The sequence below is a fragment of the Ceratotherium simum genome, chromosome 7, assembly GCF_057802395.1.
Source record: "Ceratotherium simum simum isolate JZ-2026a chromosome 7, ASM5780239v1, whole genome shotgun sequence".
Lineage (NCBI taxonomy): Eukaryota > Metazoa > Chordata > Mammalia > Perissodactyla > Rhinocerotidae > Ceratotherium > Ceratotherium simum.
In genome coordinates, this window is record NC_141906.1 from 13790945 (window position 1) to 13809556 (window position 18612).

Consider the following 18612-nt stretch of genomic DNA (forward strand, 5'->3'; position numbering starts at 1 on the left):
TCTAACCCTTGGTCACTGCTTGCTGAATGAATGAATGAGCAAACAGGAATGGAACAATCCATGGTGATTGGGTGTTCTGAGGATTCATTTTACTAAACAGATTGTGATTTTCCAGAACAGGTGGTGATTTGCTCTGGCATTTCCTTTTCTATCTTACTTTTGTGCTGCCCTCAGGACCAAAGTGACTACTTTTATTTTGGAAATGTATTCTTCAGCTTAAATTTTTCTAGTTCTTAAAGAAGTAGTTTACTTCAAGTTGTGTGTTAATTCTTGGGAGTTAATTCTTAACTCTTTGCCCATTGTAAAATGTTGCTTGTTTATTCCTAAATTCTCTGTAGGAGGAAGTATGCATTAAAGTTTTTTTTTTTTTCTTTTTTGTAATAATGAACTCTGATTTTAGAAGCTTATACTTTTTTTAATTGTTAAAAAATTCACCGATAGTGTAAATCAGTTGATAATAAGATTCAGAGTTGCTTTTAACATATGTAGCAAGACTGCATTGATATGACAAATGAAATTTATTGACTTCATATTGATGTATATTAAAATATTATTTGCCCTGAATGTCTGCAATCTAACTTGTTCCAAATTTAAAATATTTCCAGAGTTAGAGGTCTTAACTCCTAAAGAGTCCAGTGATTTAAAAAATGAGATATGCGTCAGCCACAATATTTTCTGGATGCATTTTATTTTATCCCCATCATTTAAATGCAAATGAAGGAATGAGATGTATTGTGTATATTGCATAATTCTAGTTCATGCTTTTAAAAGAATAGTTGCTAGAAAGATAGGGTGTGATTATTCAAAAAAATCTATAAGTACTTTAAAACTCTTTCCGATTCTTTCAGAGTTGAGGCTTTTGGATATACAACATTTTGGTATAGATTTATTTTGTGGACAACTTTGAAATTATAATTTATGATTCAAGGTAGGATAAGATGTGAGAATAGTTTATATTAGAACCAGTATTCTTGCTGGCTTTGAGTAGTATGCAGAGTGTGTCCACATAGGGTTGTGTAGTGTCACAGATAAAATTGCTCTGCTGGATCAGAAACATCAGAAAGCCATGAGGAGGAAAAGGATGTAATACCAAAATGAAATGACAGCCCTGCCTTCCCCTGGCCAGACTCTCCTGAACGTCTCGCATCCATGGAAGTAGGCATTACAGAGTTGCTGGAAACTGGTGAAAATGGATTGGGGAAGGCCTGAGGCACCGTTCCCTGCAAAGAGAAGGAGGTCTGGTGAAGAAACCTAATGGATATACTAGCCATAGATACTTAAAGCTGTCCAAATGCCCAGGACTTGATTATCTATCAATCTTGACTAGAAAATAGAATAAATTACCTGGGTCACTTAAGCAAAAGCATATTATAGGAGCTGTGGAAGGGCTGAGTTAGATATTTATTTCATATCTCAACTTAATTTCAGATGCTGATACATAATATATTATAGCCATTTGAGCTGTAAATGCAATGTTGGGAGTAGTGGTTCCTACAAATGATATTGATCAAGATCCATCTTTTTTTTCAGAATGAATTTTATTTAAACCTAGTTAGCTAACTAACTGGGTTAGTTAACTAACCTAGATGTTTACTGGCTATGTTTAAAAAATGCAGATTGAATCAAACCAATCCCCAGAGTCTAGGAAAGTTTCTGACCTAAATTAGGAACCCAAGCTCCATTATTATTTTCAGTTGAACACTACTCATAGCCATCCTCACATTTTGGAAAGAATACAGCCTTTGCAACAAAGTTTCTTTGTTTGCATGGAACTAAAAATGTGCTGTATTTAGACCAAACAATAAAAATAAACTACCAAACTACCTTCTAATGCATGGGGGTTCTGGAGAGAGGAAACCATAGATATTTAGAGGCATAAAGTGACTCATTGTGCTAGTTAAAACTTTTTACAAGGCTAGCTCTGTGTGTTTGAGTTGCATCTGTTACCTCTTCAGCCAGAACTAAAGTGTGTGCAAGCAAAAGAATTTTGGGTTGAATTGTGGCTCATACAGATTGCATTGTATATAGCCTAAGCATCTAAATGGGTTCCACACCATAGGTAGAACAAAAACTGCATCCTTTCACATTTATTCTACCTACGAGGTATTCTTGTTGGACACATCCAAGATATTTTCTATGAAGCTGATTCATTTTAACTTGCAGACATAAATTAAATATATTTTTTAAATGTAACTTGTAAGCCTTTATTCCCTTAAAAAAGTGTTCTCCCTTTTGTTTTTACTTATTCGTACTTTTAAATACCTACTTTATTGCTGACAATTTTTTTTAAAAGCTATAATGGATGGAGATGTTGTATTCTTATATGTGGGACAATGAAATTGTTTCTTTTGATATTATCATCTTGGAAAAAGTTGTTAGAGGAGATGGGGACAACTGCTTGAGTTAAAAATAGTGTAATTTGTAGCCAGAATATATACTTTTTAAATAAAGCATAAAAATACAATTTGCTCATCCTTTTCATTTCATTTCATATTCTGTCTAAATTTTCAGGTCATTTTCATGAATTCAAAGGCAATTTACCAGTGATTTCTGGGTGCTGGGGCTGATTTTCTGTGCATATTTGTAAGTATTGGTTTATTTGTTACTCTTCTCGTGTAATGAAACAGTTATAGTTTGTAAACACTTTCTTAACTCCTTTTGTGTGTGACTTTTTATTAGTTTTTTTAAAGTGTTTTTTAAGTGTTAGTTTTTTATAAGTATTTTCTTAAGAGGAGTATAGAAAAAATATCAGCTGGTGAAAAAAGCGTCAGTTTGTTGTGATTTCTAGTGAAATAACACAATGGCAGGGCCCATTACAATAAGCTGAAAGAATAAATATTTTACTTTTTGAAGATGGGGCTCAATGTAGGATTACCTTAAAGTGGCTAGTCTATATACACATGAATAATTTACCCTGAGAACTTCTTCCAGTCTTCTGGTTGTCTTTACTTGAAAAGTGCTGTGTGCCTGTGCTCACAGAAAAGATGTGAGATAATACAGGATTCAAAGAGCTGTCAGTACATGAGGAGATGATATACTAATCTAACGAACCAAAATATATACTAGACTAATGAACCAAAGACTCATTTAGTGAATGTAGAAGATATATTAAAATGGAAGTGTTCCTGCCTCCTTCACCATCCCTAAAACGCTGTTATGTTTTACATGGTGTTTTGGAGAATAAAGATGCTTTTTCTCAGGAAAGAAGGTAAATTTCAAGAAAAAAATTAAATGAACTTTAATGATCAAAGTACTTTAAATTGGTATATATTTATTAATATAGAGGTAGTTCAGAGTATGTGAAAGGTATTAAAAATGTCTGTACGTATATAAGACTATTTAAATAACTGGAGTTTAAAATATATGATATGTTTACATTGTTGTAAACCGTTGACATCTAAAGGGGTCTTTTACATTTGATAACAATGAGGACATAGGAAACTTTTCCTCTGTTAGTGTACTCCTATAAAGGAGTTTAAGAAAATATACTTACAGGAAAGTATTTGAAAAAAGTAATGATATAAATTAGAGTTTAAGTGGTTCAATGTTTAAGCAGAAAGCAGTGAAAACTTATTTAAAACCAGCTTTACCTTTCTTTTAGTAGTAGCACTGATTGGAGCAGGCATTTTGAACCAACTTAAAAAAAAAATAGATGTTGAGTGTTTAATATAGTTTAATACATTTTGTATCTTTTTAATGTTTTAAGAATGAATAAGTTATTTTTATGAAACTATCAACTCACATTTTATTATTTGAAGACTTAATTCTTATGTGAAACACAAAATATTAAACTACATGGTTCCTTTGGATTAAATATAAGCTTTTAATTTGTGCAAGGCATCATAGTGAGGATTAGAAGGTGAAGAAGGCGAAGAAAGAAATGTAAAGTGTCTTTGAAGGATTCTTAAGAAAGAGGATGATTTCAAGGAGCTGAACTTATCCTATTAGAAATCTGAGTGAAGGGAAATAATTTTGAGCTGTCCAAAACTTATCTTTGATGGTTTATCCTTTCTTTTACTTCCTTTCTCTCTTCTCTCATATCATTCAATCATTCCCTTTAGTAAGTTTTTAGCATGGTTAAATTTTTAAAATGACAAATACAAGATAATTACCAGCGTTTCAACCAAGATGGCCTTCATTAAAATGTAGTTTACATTTCTCGTCACCCACAGGCTCTGTTCCCTGAATTCTTCACTTCTTTCCCCTCCTCCCCCCACCCAACCGGACATACATAAACTAGCTTTGAACAGAGGTGATCCAATTAGCTGAAATTTTTCGTGTGCCCTAACAAAGAAAGAGGCTAAAAATAGAAGGGGCACTGTGGATATTGTTTTTGTATGGTTATTTCTGGAGTTCAACTTAAAAAAAATACTCAAAAATCTTCTAGTCAGATTTTGTCTGCTTGCTTGGGTAGAAGTCATGCTAATCATACAGGCCTAAAGTAATTGTTTTCCAGTCTTGAGAATTTCCATATGCTAGTTTAGGGCATGGACCTTGTTTTTCCTTTGGTCAGTCGTCTCAAACTTTGTTAGGGCCATCTCCTGACTGGAACTTTCTTATTAAAGAAATCTAGGAGGATACTGTGACTAAGATAAATCAGATAAAATGGCATCCAGAATGCTTGAGTTCTCATTTCTTTCAATTATTGCGGAAACTGTGCACCACTTACACTGAATGATGAGACAGCTAAAACAATAGAAATATTTATCTAGTCTGGCCTAAGGACAAGCAAATGGGATCAGTGACAATGGCTCCTTTTGGGAACTTTAATTTCCACGTCCTGGAACTGCTTATTTGCTAAATGATCTAAGGCAGAAAGTTATACCTCATGGCCATGGGAAGGTTTCTTAGTAAGGTGTGCAGAAGCCAGTCTGTGAGATAAGGAAGGTGGGATATTGTTTTGCACATCCATAATGAATGGGCCACACCAAGGGTGTGTGAGAACCGATTGGAATCTTACCTACTCACTACCTAGGTCAGAAGAGGAAAACACTGTGAAGGAAAATGGTTATCGTTTCAGAAGCTGAAAACATTTTATTCTAGTTTTTTTTTTTCTCTTTAAAAAATAAAACTACCCTTTTCTTTTCCCAAAGTAGGCATTGTATAAGAAGACTTTGTTTTGCATGTTAATATCCCACATTTAGTTTTTTATCTCTAATTAATAATTACGTAATTCTGACCATTCAGTTTTACCAGGGCAACAAATGATTGATTAAAACAAAACAAAACAGAAATAAATTGTTAGATATCCTGCTTTTTCAGAATACCCAAGCCTTTTTAGTAATTTGATAATGAATTCCTTTTTATAAAATTCTGTCTCTGTTCATGGTCTCTACTAGCAAACTTTTACCTGAAAAGGTAAAAAAGTATTTTATTGTCTGCTACAAAAAGTGATTATTGCTTAGCCCCATGCTTGAGGCAATGATAATAACAGTATCTTAATTTGTATCAACTTGCTTTTGCAGACATTAAATTGGCTAAATTTTGTAAAAACTCTGTGAGATCAGTAGGAATTATCCTCATTTTTGCATTGTAGCAGGACTCAAACTTAAGGATCCGTGGTATAAATTCAGTGCTCTTTCTATAATACTAAGCTGTCCTCTCTCAGAGAGAATTTTAGCTCTTTCTTCTGTTGTTTTTGATCACTATCTCAGTCTCCATTTGGTTGCTGTACAAATATTTTCAAAAAGTTGAGGAAGGAAATTGTAGAGAGCCTTCTATCACTTGGTTTCCCCATGTTCCTAGATCATTTGCTCCTCTCTGACGTTTTCCTATCCCCCTATTCCGAAACTGCCACATGTCATGCTTCAGCTGAAATTTGAATTGCATAGATTTTAGGAAACAAACAAAAAGAATCACAAATTCATCTCTTTGTGGTATTTTAAAATGGAAAGAAATCTGTTTCGAACGGAGTATAGCCCATACCAAAGCTCCCTCAGCAAGAACAGCTGTGATTTTAAGGACAAGTAGATCTAAGTGCATTATCTTTAAAAAATAATATTCCAGACTAATCTTGACATAGAGCAGGTAAATAAAAAAGATGAGCTGTGAAAATCCACAAATAGGGCTTGAATGCCATTTTCCATGACAACGGGAGCTGCCCCATGAAAGCATTAATGCTGGGAATGTAAGGAATTTAAAATTGTGCCTTCTCAGTTTTACAGTTGTGTGCTCATGTTAATTAGAGATATACTGACATTTGAAGTATCTACATTAATACACACAGCTACTATACATTTGTGAACTGTGGCCAGAAATCTACTTTAATTGAAAGCACTTTGCTAATCTGAATGTGTATATCCATTACATTTTAAGCTTTTAAGTTTTATATACTAGTGCCCTTAGATACTTGTTCTGTCTGCTCTCTCCACTTTCTGTTTCTAATTTATACCTGAAAGCACAGCCTGGCCTATTTTTAATCTCCTACTGGTGTTTTGGAGCAATATTGATGGAATTTTGAGAAAAAAATGTTTTTAATAGTTTCCTTTATTTGCTGTAGTTTGAATCTCTTTTCCCTCTCTGACTTTCTAAATTGTTGGTTTTTCTTGCAAACCTTTAAGATGGCCTGCCACTGAAATAAGGTAGGATTTAGGTTTATGGAATTTGCTTCACTGGCTATATGTAAGCACTAAAAAGCTACTCTTCACAGTCACACTATGGTTTTAGCCAGAAAAGCCCAGTATTAGAGACCTTGATGGAATGAACATTGAAGAGGCGTTCTGGTTTTTCTAGTACAGCTGTTTCAGCCTTCCCTCTTGATGTCAAGGCATGTATCTTAATTTTTGATTTGAAAATATGTTCCTAAAAGCTCGAGGACTTCTTGAGGTCATGTTTAGTCCTAGAGTTTTTGCTTTGTCTGTCTCACACTTAAAGGGAGACCTTACATCTATTTTTTGCAAGCTTGTATTTCTTAAGAATCTGCATGTCAGGATTTTTAACCTAATTGTTTTGTGCTTGTTGTCTAATGAAACTCCCACACTTACTTTTTGGACCAATCCCTGAATATTACACAAGACCAGTTAGAAAGAAGCTTCCTTTTTGTAGCACCAGAACAAACTGCTCTAAAAAGTTTGGAATACTCTGGACTTGTTTCATTAAACCACTTTACTGGCAGCGTTAAATCACTCAGACCTGGGACCACTAAAAGTTAGTACTGTTATTATTATTATGGCCTATTTTACCCTTTATTACTTTTTTTCACTGTATTAAGTTCCTCTGTTCTTTATTCTTTCATGTTGCTTACTACATATTGTGCCATCGCAGCACATTTGGTAATTTCAAGTTAATTGCTCAATTATCAGTGATAGTCATGAAGCACTTGAAACATGTGCAATGGAAGATTTAAAAAATTTCAAAATAAGTTGGTGTGTCATAATCTTAAATCTGAAACATGCCAATATCTGCAGGCATAAAAATACACCGCCTGAGCTAGGCATTTCAGGGAAGGCAAAAACCTACTCTTAAAATCAGGGCTTTTGTCTGGTGCTGAAGTGTTTCATCTTTCCTAATTTCAAACAACGTGTCTAAATTTGATCTTGGTTTACTTTTCAACTCTAAAAATTTAGTTGTATAAAGGAAAAGGGAAGTAAAACTGTATTGATTCTGTTTGAATGTTTTACCGGAACCTCACAATCACAATATTCACTGTAAAGTGGAATTTGGTGTGAGGTGGATCCATATGGGATGCCGATGAAGGAAGCTGACTTACTAAAGAAGCAGAGTGATCTCTTTATAATGATTCTTCACTCATAAGGCAATCCTCTTATCTGAAGACAGTGTTACAGTGAAGGTAGTATGTTGATGATTTATTTATATTGGAAAAAACCCAAACCCAAGAGAACAATGACACTTTGGGGACTTATTCTGAATCCTACACAGTGATATTCTCAGATGCCTTCAAGATGACTTACATATTATGGCAAAATAATTATTGTAACTCTTTTGGCAACTAGGCAAACTACCATTAAATTTTGCATTAGTATTCAGTTTAGGGTTTTCTCTAAACTAATATAGTGCCAACAGCTCTTTTTTAGATGCTGTTATGGTTCTTTCACAGTTTTATAGTACAGTAGTAAAGCTGAATTGACTGGCTACATTTGAAGGTGGAGTAGAGCAGCGCAAGAGTCAACATTAAAGTGATTCAGTGCCTGCTGGAGAAAAATTTTTCTTAACTTGAGATTAGAAACAATATGGGGGCTTAGGGGGCAGTTTGCTAAGAGGGGCTAATAAATTTGAATATTCCCCTAAAAAGCTGCTCTCTGAACATGTTTTTAACCAAGAAGATAGGCTTAATTATCTTCCAGTAGTCTTACATAACATTCACTAATATTTAAAGGAATTAAATATATAGAGAGAAGGGGAAATAAAGCCATGATTTGAACTGGGTGGTGGTCTCAAACATAAGGAAGTGAGGGAGTGTTAATAAATGCACTAATTATGCACAGTTAGCCATTATTTTATAATATAATGATCTATAGGGTGTGAAATATAGTCTGTTTATAATTCAGGAAAAAGTAAAGTCATTGATTTATTCAAGCATTTAGATAGAAATATGTTAGTAACTATTCGGTTTATATAGATTGTTTGAATAATCAACAAAATCTAGTTCTTTTTGTTGTATGCTTGTCTCTGCACATCACTCTCAGCATATAGTTTTATCTGAAGTACATATTTCATGTTATCTTGGAGTGTGGGTATAAATGCTTATCATTTTACCAAATTTTGCCAGCTCCAAACATCAAAATGTGAGTTAAATATTGCCAGTAAAGATAAAACATTTTCTGCATTCTCTACCTCCCTCTCCCTCCCTTCCTTTCTACTTTCCTCCCTCTCCCCCAACCCCCCATATATATAAAGATTAATTTTCAAAAATTAAAACATTAGTTTCCAAAGCATCACCTTCCATAGATGACTGGCAAAAGAGACTTATCCTTAACGTTTAATCAGTCAAAAAAGTTTGTCCATATGGTGTAATGCTTGTTATTATTATTATTTGCTTAGCACTAAGGGCATGGCCCAGTGCTTACAAGAGAAGAAAAGATAGTCTCTAACCTGAGGCCTTAAAACTTGGTATGTTACTAGAGGGTTTATGTGGGTGGGGTTTTCCTTGGATACAAACTGAATTAGAGTTAGCTCTTTCTTTTCAGCTCACACAGTTTCATATAAACTTAAGTGAATGAATTCATTAATAAAAGCAGATTTTCTATTTTTATTTCACCTTTGGGCTCTTTTGTACCTTTGGAACACACAAGTACAACAAAAAGGTATGTTTGACAGTAAATTATTATTTTTCCTTTTTGACCCGGGCGTGGTAGATAATTAAGCAATAGCATTAGTGGAATTCAAGTCTGCACCCCTATAACTGCCTACATTAGGCAGCATATAGTTTCTCTTTTTTTTCTTAAAGCCATGGCAGACTGATAACAAGCCTATGGCTTGGTTTTAATGACTGCCACTAGTGTTCTGAGTTTCATTGAACAAAGTGCAGAAGAAATACAGATGTTACTCCTCGTGTGAATATTATTTTTCTTCCATTGTTACATATATATAGCATCACCAATTAGAATGGGTTGTTTTCAAGGTGAGATTGGTGGCACACGATTTGGTATCTGATATAGCAGTAAGTGCACACTCACTGAATGGCTGATGGCTTTAAGGGATGGAAACATTCTGGGCTTTGTCCCTGCTAGTGGCAGTGTGTGGAAGCAACTGTTAATTTTGTGACTAGTTACAGGGAGTTTTTCCCTGGACTCGCAGTCACGGAACAGATAGCTGAAAGGCAATATCTGGGGGAAGGTTGAGAAAATAAGGAATGAAAAATGTGGGTGAGGACAAGAGAGCTGAGTATCAGAAAACCTTGAGGGCCAGGAGCTCTTTGAGGAGAAGATCTAGTTGAACAAATGGAAGAAATACCTGTCCCTCCAATTTCACTGCAGTAATTGAGGAGACAAAAGGGAGAGAAATTAGTGAAACAAGAGATGACTGAAATAGAAGGTTTTTGTAAAATCACAAAATGGATTTGAGGACTGTTTTTTAAGATGTGGCAATACTTGTTTGGATTAGACAATAGTAACTTAAAAGGAGTTCTATAGTTTTTTTTCCCTAATTTGTTTTGGTTTTATTGATTTCCATTCAATGTGTTTTAAGGACAGCTGTAGGAATTTTAGGTAAAAAACCAATGAGAATAATTTTACTTTATCTGGGTAAAGATTTATATAGATATCTATGAAAATAATCATCTATGTGTCACACTCTATGTTTTATATGGGAGACCTTTAGAAAGGTCTCATTATAACCATGACCAAGGAGCATCCCTATATCTTCTAGAGCAAAGTATCACGTGAATTAGGTTTCAAATATGGTCTATGATGTTTTCGGTTTTGGAGGTTGGGAAGGTCTTGGGGATCACATTTCTGTAAAGTGACTTTTAGTGCAATGAATCGTCCTTCTTTTCCTTTCTCCTTCTGCTTCCCCTTTCTTCCTGCCTCCCTCCCTCCCTTCCTGTCTTCCTCCCTCCCTTCCTTCCTCCCTCCCTTCCTCCCTCCCTCCCTTTCTTCCTCCCTCCCTCCCTTTCTTCCTTCCTCCCTCCCTCCCTTTCTTTCTCCTTTCCGTCTTTCACTTCTGTCCTTTCCTTCATTTAGAGATAGCTTGTTTTCAATTAGTGTGTATGCTGCTTGCCAAGCTGTAAGATAATATGTAACACATGTCCCTTAAATTGCATGCAAGCTCACCTTTTTGATTAAGGACTGAAGTGTCCCGATTGGGTTTCTTACATGAACTAAGGACACTCTTGTTCATTTTGTGCAATCAAGAAATTGAGGAACCGTTGGAATTAGTTTTACTATTGTGAGGTGATGAAGATAGGATAATTAGAAAGAAATTATAATCTTTATTGACCTAGCAGTTTACTGAACCTGAAATAGGATTTGTCAAATTTTAAGGCTTGTTAAATGTTTGCTTTCTGAGAACAAGACAGAGGAATATTCATGGCCTAAAAGGAGGATTTTTAAGTTTTCAGAAAGACCTCCTACAATGAGATATTCTGTACAACCACATACTTACAACCTTAAGGAAAGTCCTTAGTTGTGTTTTTCTGGCAAGTCTTCCAAACAGAGTGAATTCGTTTCAGTTCCTGACGTTGGTTGTTTCTTGAGAATAGTTTGATTTAGGGGTAAAGGGGATTAAATATCCCATGCAACCAAAAGTGTAAAATTTATAAATTATCTTGAGGATACTAAGCAGGAGATGAAACTCAGATATGCCTGAAAGAAAGTAGTGGATTGGTTAAGGTTATGATTATATAGAAAACTGATAGAACAACAAGCTGTGCAACAATTGAAGTGTCTAGAGGGAACAGGCTGCTCCTCTCCACAATAGCACCTACCACTGCTCTATCACTTCCCAATTTCTGTGGCAGGAGAGGAATGGGAGGGAATCAAAGGTCTATATTTGGCAGAGAGAAGTTAACAGAAAACAGCTGTTGTTTGTGTTGACCACCTGTATGTTCTAGGCATTGTGCAATGCATTTTTACATTGTTATTTTTTAATCCTTTCAACAACCTTATAAGATAGTTTCCTTCCCCAGTTATTTTGTCTAAATTCTGATTTCTTTTTTGCCTTCATAGCACTTAAAATGATTAGTAATTATCATACCTTTGTGTGTATATTTAATGTCTATTTTCTTCACTAGACTAAAAGCTCTGTCAGGGCAGAGACCATGACTATTTTGTTCAAACCTGTATACCCAGTTTCTAGCACAGTGCCTGACACATAGTAAGTTCCCAATCGATGTTTGTTGAATGAATGAAGAAAAAAATAAAGATAAAGGAAAAAAGGGAGGAAGGGATGCAAGAAAGAAAAAGGCAGAGCTGGGATTCAAACACAGTCTGACTTCAGAACACATCTCTTCCCACTCTAGAACACCAGCAGGGTTTCACTTCATGTAGAATATTCTTGATGATAAACTTATCTGATAAAATTTCCATAGGCTCAGCTGTTTTAGAGCACCTCAAGTCTGTTTACGTCTTAGTCTGAGAACTCTTACATCTGTCTCTGAGACTGAATGCCATGAAAAAGGCCTGTCTCATTTTTTCTCATCCTGTTGGAATATTGCAACTATTTTGTGCTAACAGTTCTCTCCAGAAATACAGATTTCATATCCTAGATTTTTGGGTTTCTGTTCCTCTTACACAAAGAGAGTACATTTCTCTCTTTCCTTCTCTGAAATTGTCCCTTAGTTTAGGTCCTTGTGCTACTAAATTGACTTTCAGTAATGGGCAGAGTGATTGTTGCATGCCCTGCTGAGTTTTTTTCTGGAGGAGAGATCTGTCACTCTTATTTAGAGAGAGCTTGTGGGAGGAGCTGGGCTCCGCCTAAGGAGCTCTTATCCTGGAAGGTGCCAGGCACTGGGGCTTGGTTTGGTCATTCAGCAGCGACCTTCTGTTTACCTAATTTTTGTGGCTTGGATCATTGTCAAGAAGTTTTTTGTTTTAATATTGGTTTTTGCATAACACTATTGACCATTTTCATTTCTTTTTATTCCTGGTGCTATCTTTTAAAAAAGCCTTACAGGGGCCAGCCTGGTGGTGCAAGCAGTTAAGTGCACGCGCTCTGCTTCGGCATCCTGGAGTTCGCAGGTTTGGATCCCGGGCACGCACCCATGCACTGCTTGTCAAGCCATGCTGTGGCAGTGTCCCATATAAAGTAGAGGAAGATGGGCACAGATGTTAGCCCAGGGCCAATCTTCCTCAGCAAAACCAAAAAAAAAAAAAGAGAGGAGGATTGGCATCAGATGTTAGCTCAGGGCTTATCTCCCTCACAATAAATAAATAAATAAATAAATAAATAAATAAATAAATAAATAAAATAAAAGTAAAAAAGCCTTACACTGTCTTTCCATTTTATTTCCCAGGAAGGGAGGAAGTGTAAATATGTTGAGAGTAAATGCAAGGTTTGCCTAATCTCATAGTGCAGAGGTCTGTCATTGTATTTAGGCCTTCAGCAATGCTAAATACCCTTGAAAGCATACATTTTAAGGTTGTGTAGATGTGGTTAGGTCAAACAGGAAGTGTGTGTCCCCCAGATATGTTGAATAGATACCTGTTTAAATCTTGGCATCAAAAAGTGTTCCTATGTAAACTCCCAAGAGGGTACAAGAAACAGATTTCTGTGATGTGAAGCATAACTATCTTTATTGGACCAAACTGACAATCTTAGAAGCTCTGACCATATGGGAATTTATCATTTGAAGCAGGCTGGCCTACTTGGATTTTGGTATCTAAGTGAGGAGTGATCTGACCTATTAGAGTCTTCATGCTGGTGTCATCAGTGGTCAATCTAACTTCCAACTTTCCCTCTGAAAACTATTTAAAGATGTGAGTATCTTTTTTCCCAGTTATGGCAAATCCTTTTTCAGTAGCAAATATTTTCTTCCTAGGAGAGTGCTTAGTATCTGTTGGAAACTAATTCAACTCCACAAATACATACTGATTACTGACTATATTCAAAGCAGAGTGTTAAAAACAATTGCAAATGTACCAAGTTCCTGCCATCAAGAACCTTAGAATCTAGACATAATTATTAAACTCGCGTATTCCTTTTTGTGTCCCTAGTGTCTAACTTAGTGCATGGCTCAAAAAAGGATTTAATAAATTTTACTTAAGTTGCACTGATTATTACAGAGGAGATAAGCAAAGGAAAGATGTAATTCTCTATGTAGAATATGTTAAGTGCCTTAATAAAGTCAAAAATAGTACTCTAGGGGATTCAAAAAAATTGAAGATATACTCCTTTAAGAAGGAGGACCTTAGGAAGCAGACTCTTTGATGTTCTTTGAAAGTTGAGTAGAATTTTGTCAGTGGAATAGGGGATGAAGAGAAAGGAGCATCCTGGTTGTGAGGGGAATAGCACGAGCGTGAGTATGGGGCAGATGAATGGAAGCAGGAATGTATGGGAGAGGGGACAATGGGAAGTCCAGTTTGACTGAGGTACAGGGTGTGTATAAACTAGAAAATTTAGTGTGATCATATCATTTTGGCCCATAAGGCTAAACTAAGGCATTTAGTAGATTTTAGGGGGCCGTCACAACCAAATAGTCCAGTGGTGTGGCAAAAGTGGCAAAAGCTTTGCTTTTGAAAAATTAGTTCAGCCAGTAGTTTGTAGATTTGATTATAAGGGAAAAAAAAAGACTTGAACTTAGAGAAACAGCTTGTGAGGGCTATTGCAATAGTTCAGGCAGGAGGTAAAAGATTTAAACAAAGATGAGTATTTTGAGAACAGAAAGGAACAGAAAGTAGAGACTTTGCCAATGTGGGATCAATAAGACTGGTCAGATTGTATGTTGTGGGGAGCATGAGGGAAGGAAAGGAGTCAAATTGACTCCTCTTGCTTTTTCCTGTTCCTGTTGTTCATAATGTACTGAATTTTTGAAAAGGCAGAGGGAAATGATCATGCTAATTATTTCTTGTCAATGCTCAAATCACTTGTCATCTCATTGGTTAAATCCCCACTGAAAATTAAGGATATTTTTTCTTCCCAGGAGGACTGGGAGGAAGATGTGTTTCTAAAGGAATGAGAACATACTTAAAGGTAAAATTACTTTGAGGATTTAAAGCCATAACATAAATACTAAAGATATTAACACTAAGAGTTCAAGTGCGCAGACAGGGCGTTTTTGATTTCAGAGGCATAAGGTAAAACTTGGCTACTCTGAGTGAGAAAAGTGAAGATGCTTGAATTATGGCATTCCTATTAGGTGGCTTTCACATAGGGATTAGTACATGACATCTGTGAGGAATATAACAGGTGTGCACAGAGTTTGGTTACTTTTAAAACTTGCTCAGATAAAGCAATGACTACGACTCCCTGGTTATATTACCACATTCTGTCCTTCTCCACAGAAGGTATAGTGGCAGCAAATATTAAAGTTAGGATATAGGCCCTCTCTACTTGTCTCTTTCAAGGGAAGAGGAAATAGTGCAGGAAAATATATTCATGAGTAAGAAAAGACTTTTTCAAGAAAATGGGTTAAAGTCAAGTTGATTTTGTAAAGGATCCTTGTCAGTCTCATTACCTTATCATTCAGACTAACACTAACATGCCTTCATTCATTTGTTCATTCACTCAATAAGAATATGAATTCAGGACTCTTCTGGACATGAGGTGGAATTTAAAATGGGAAGGGAAGAATTAGTCCTCAGGAATTTATAATCTATTTGTGGGAGGAGATGAAATATACATATGAAAAAGTAGAGCAAAGAGATGACTGATACAAAACCTGGCCGGGAAATGCTTTGGCCATTATTCCTTCTTGGAGACCTAGAGTGGCTGGTCATCTCCATCCTCCACTCACGTGTAGGCACCTTAGCCTCCTGACACACTGAGCCCCTTGCATTGCTTCATTCAAGCGTGCTGATTATAACCTGTGTATGACTTAAGAATCCGTCTCACTTGTGCCTAGCAAGTAGTTCCTATTATGCAGTACATAATAGTTTCCACCAAATGCTTTTTGAATGAATTACAGAAACTATCTCTCTCATACATTCTGTCAATTAAGATATTTTAGGTTAAAATAATCTTCTTTAAAAATTTAAATATCCTATGGGAAAGTTAAAATCTATTACTTTTTCACGTCTTAGGTTTTTTATATGCCTCTATATTTTAAAACCCCAAAACAACTTTTGAGTGCCTTCTGTGCATCAGAGCTATATTAGATGCTTCACGTTAGTTTTAAAATATACTGTATGGAATTCCTGCCACCTCTGGGTACTGCTGTCTACTAGCTGTGATCTTAGCCAAATCGCATAACCTCTTGGAGTCTTAGCTTCTTCACCAGTAAAGTGAGAATATTACCTACTGCATTTTTTTTTTACAGCTTTATTGAGGTATAATTCGCATATAATAAACTGCTGGTAAGTTTTGATTTAGGGATACACCAGTGAAGCCATTTCCACAATCAAGATAATTTACACATCCATCACCTCTAACACTTTCTTTCTTTCTTTCTTTTTTTTTTTGTGAGGAAGATCAGCCCTGAGCTAACATCCATGCCAATCCTCCTCTTTTTGCTGAGGAAGGCCGGCCCTAAGTTAACATCTATTGCCAATCCTCCTCTCTTTTTTTTTTTCCCTTTTTCTCCCCAAAACCCCAGTAGATAGTTGTATGTCATAGTTGCACATCCTTCTAGTTGCTGTATGTGGGATGGTCGCTGCCTCAGCATGGTGGGATAAGCAGTGTGTGGGTGCGCGCCTGGATCCGAACCCGGGCCGCCAGTAGTGGAGCACGCACACCCAACCGCTAAGCCACCGGGCTGGCCCCGCCTCTAACACTTTCTTACTGCCCCTTCAGAGTCCATTGCTCCTGCCCCACCTTGATCTTTCCCTGACCTAATCATCAGGCAATCACTGATCTGCTGTCATTACAGATTAGTTTGCATTTAAAAATTTTTATATGTAAGTGGAATCGTACATTATGTACTCTTTTTCATCTAGTTTCTTTCATTCAGCATAATTATTTTGAGATTCACTCATGTTGTGCATGTCAATAGCTTATTTTTTAAATTGCTGAGTAGTATTTCATTGTATGGATATACCACAATTTGATTATCCATTTAAGTTCTTTCTAGTTTTTAGCTGTTATAAATGAAGCTGCTTTGAACATTTGTCTTTGGATGGACATATGCTTTCATTTCTTTTGGGTAAATACCTAGGAGTGGAATGACTAGGTTACACAGGTGTATGTTTAACTTTCTAATAACTGTTAATTTTTTCCAAAGTGATTGTACCATTTTACATTTATACCAGCAATGTGTGAGAGTTCCAGTTACCCCACATCCTTAATAACACTTGGTATGTTTAGTCTTCAATTGTAGCCATTCAAGTGGTTTGTAGTGGTATCTCATTGTGGTTTTAATTCATATTTCTCTAATGACTGATGATGTTGAGCATCTTTTCATATACTGATTTGTCATCCATCTATCTACTTTGTTGAAGTGCTTTTTAAATCTTTTGCTGTTTTAAAAAAATTGGATTTGTCTTCTTTTTTATTGAGTTATAATAGTTTTTTTAATATTCTAAGTACAAGTTATTTGTCAAATATATATTTTGCACACATCTACTGGTCTGTGGCTTGACTTTTAAGTGTCTTTTGAAGAGCAAAAGTTTTAAATGAAGTCCAATTTATTGTTTTTCTTTTATATTTCATGCTTTTTGTGTCACATTTAAGAAATTTTGGCAAACCCAGGTCACTAAGATTTTCTCTTATGTATTCCTTTAGAAGTTTTATAGTTTTAGCTTTTAATTTAAATCTGTGATTCATTTTGAGTTAATTTTTGTACTGGGGTGAGATAAGGTTTGAGGTTTATATTCTTGCTTGTGATTATCCAATTGTTCCAGTGCTATTGGCTGAAAAGATGATCCTTTCCCCACTAAATTGTCTTGGCACTTTTGTTGAAAATCAATTTACTGTGTATGTATAGATTTATTTCTGGAGTCTCAATTCCATTCCATTGATCTATTTATCTATTTTTTGTATGCCACTATCTTGATCACTGTAGCCTCATAGGATGAGTTGGGAAGTATTACTTCTTTAATTTTCTGGAAGACTTTGTGTACAGTAGGCATTATTTTTTAAGTGCTTGGAAGACTTCACTAAAGTCATCTGGGCTTGAAGTTTTCTTTCTGGGAAGGTTTTTAACTACAAATTCAATTTCTTTAATAGATATAGGGCTATTTAAGTTATCTATTTCATCTAAGTTATGCACTTTATTTAAGTGCATTTCATCTAAGTCATTGAATCTATTGCCATAGATTTGTTCATAATATCTATTTATTATCCTTTTAATTAATTATCCTTTTCATATCATTTATGATATGAAAATGTAAACACAACATATCGGAATTTAGTATTATATGAAAATGTAAACAACATATCAAAATTTAGTATTGCTTTTCTATTTTATTGATTTCTGTTTTTTCCTTATTATTTTCTTTTTTCTGTATACTTTGAGTCTAATTTTCTCTTTTTCTAGTTTCTTAAGGTGAAAGCTGAGATCACTGATTTGAGACCCTCTTTTTTAATATACGTTTTAGTGCTATAAATTACCTCTATGTTTTGCTTTAACTGCATCCCGTAAATTTTGATACGTGGTGTTTACATTTTTATTCAGTTCAAAATACTTTCTAATTTCCCTTTTGATTTATTCTTTGATCCATGGGTCATTTAGAAGTATTATTTTATTTCCTAATAATTAGGGATATTCCAGATATCTTTCTGTCATTGAATTCCTAATTCTTTTGTTGGGTGGCAAGTTCTATCCATGTAAATTAAGTAATGTTGGTTGATAGTGTTGTTCAGGTCTTCCACAGCCTTACTGATTTTTTGTCTACTTGTTCTGTCATTAGCTGAGAGAGAGAGATTTTGAAAACTCTGAATATAATTCTTCTTGAAATTTTATAGGTTTTCTTTCTTGTATTTTGAAGCTCTATTACATGGATAAATGTTTAGGGTCATTATGTCCTCCTAATGAACTGATCCCTTTATCATTATGCAAGAATATCTTTATCCCTAATAATATTCTTTGCTTTGAGATCTACTTTGTCTGATAGTGCAAACACC

At 35.2% G+C, this 18612-nt stretch overlaps 1 protein-coding gene across 2 annotated transcripts in view; it reads left to right on the forward strand.

The window, feature by feature from the left end:
• The window catches only part of SOX6 (SRY-box transcription factor 6), a 582258-nt gene that overhangs the window by 101112 nt on the left and 462534 nt on the right, over nt 1–18612 (forward strand). For both annotated transcript variants that reach the window (XM_087433166.1, XM_087433167.1), the window contains exon 2: nt 2512–2583. The gene's annotated coding sequence lies outside the window, so the exon portion shown is untranslated. The remainder of the gene's footprint in view (nt 1–2511; nt 2584–18612) is intronic.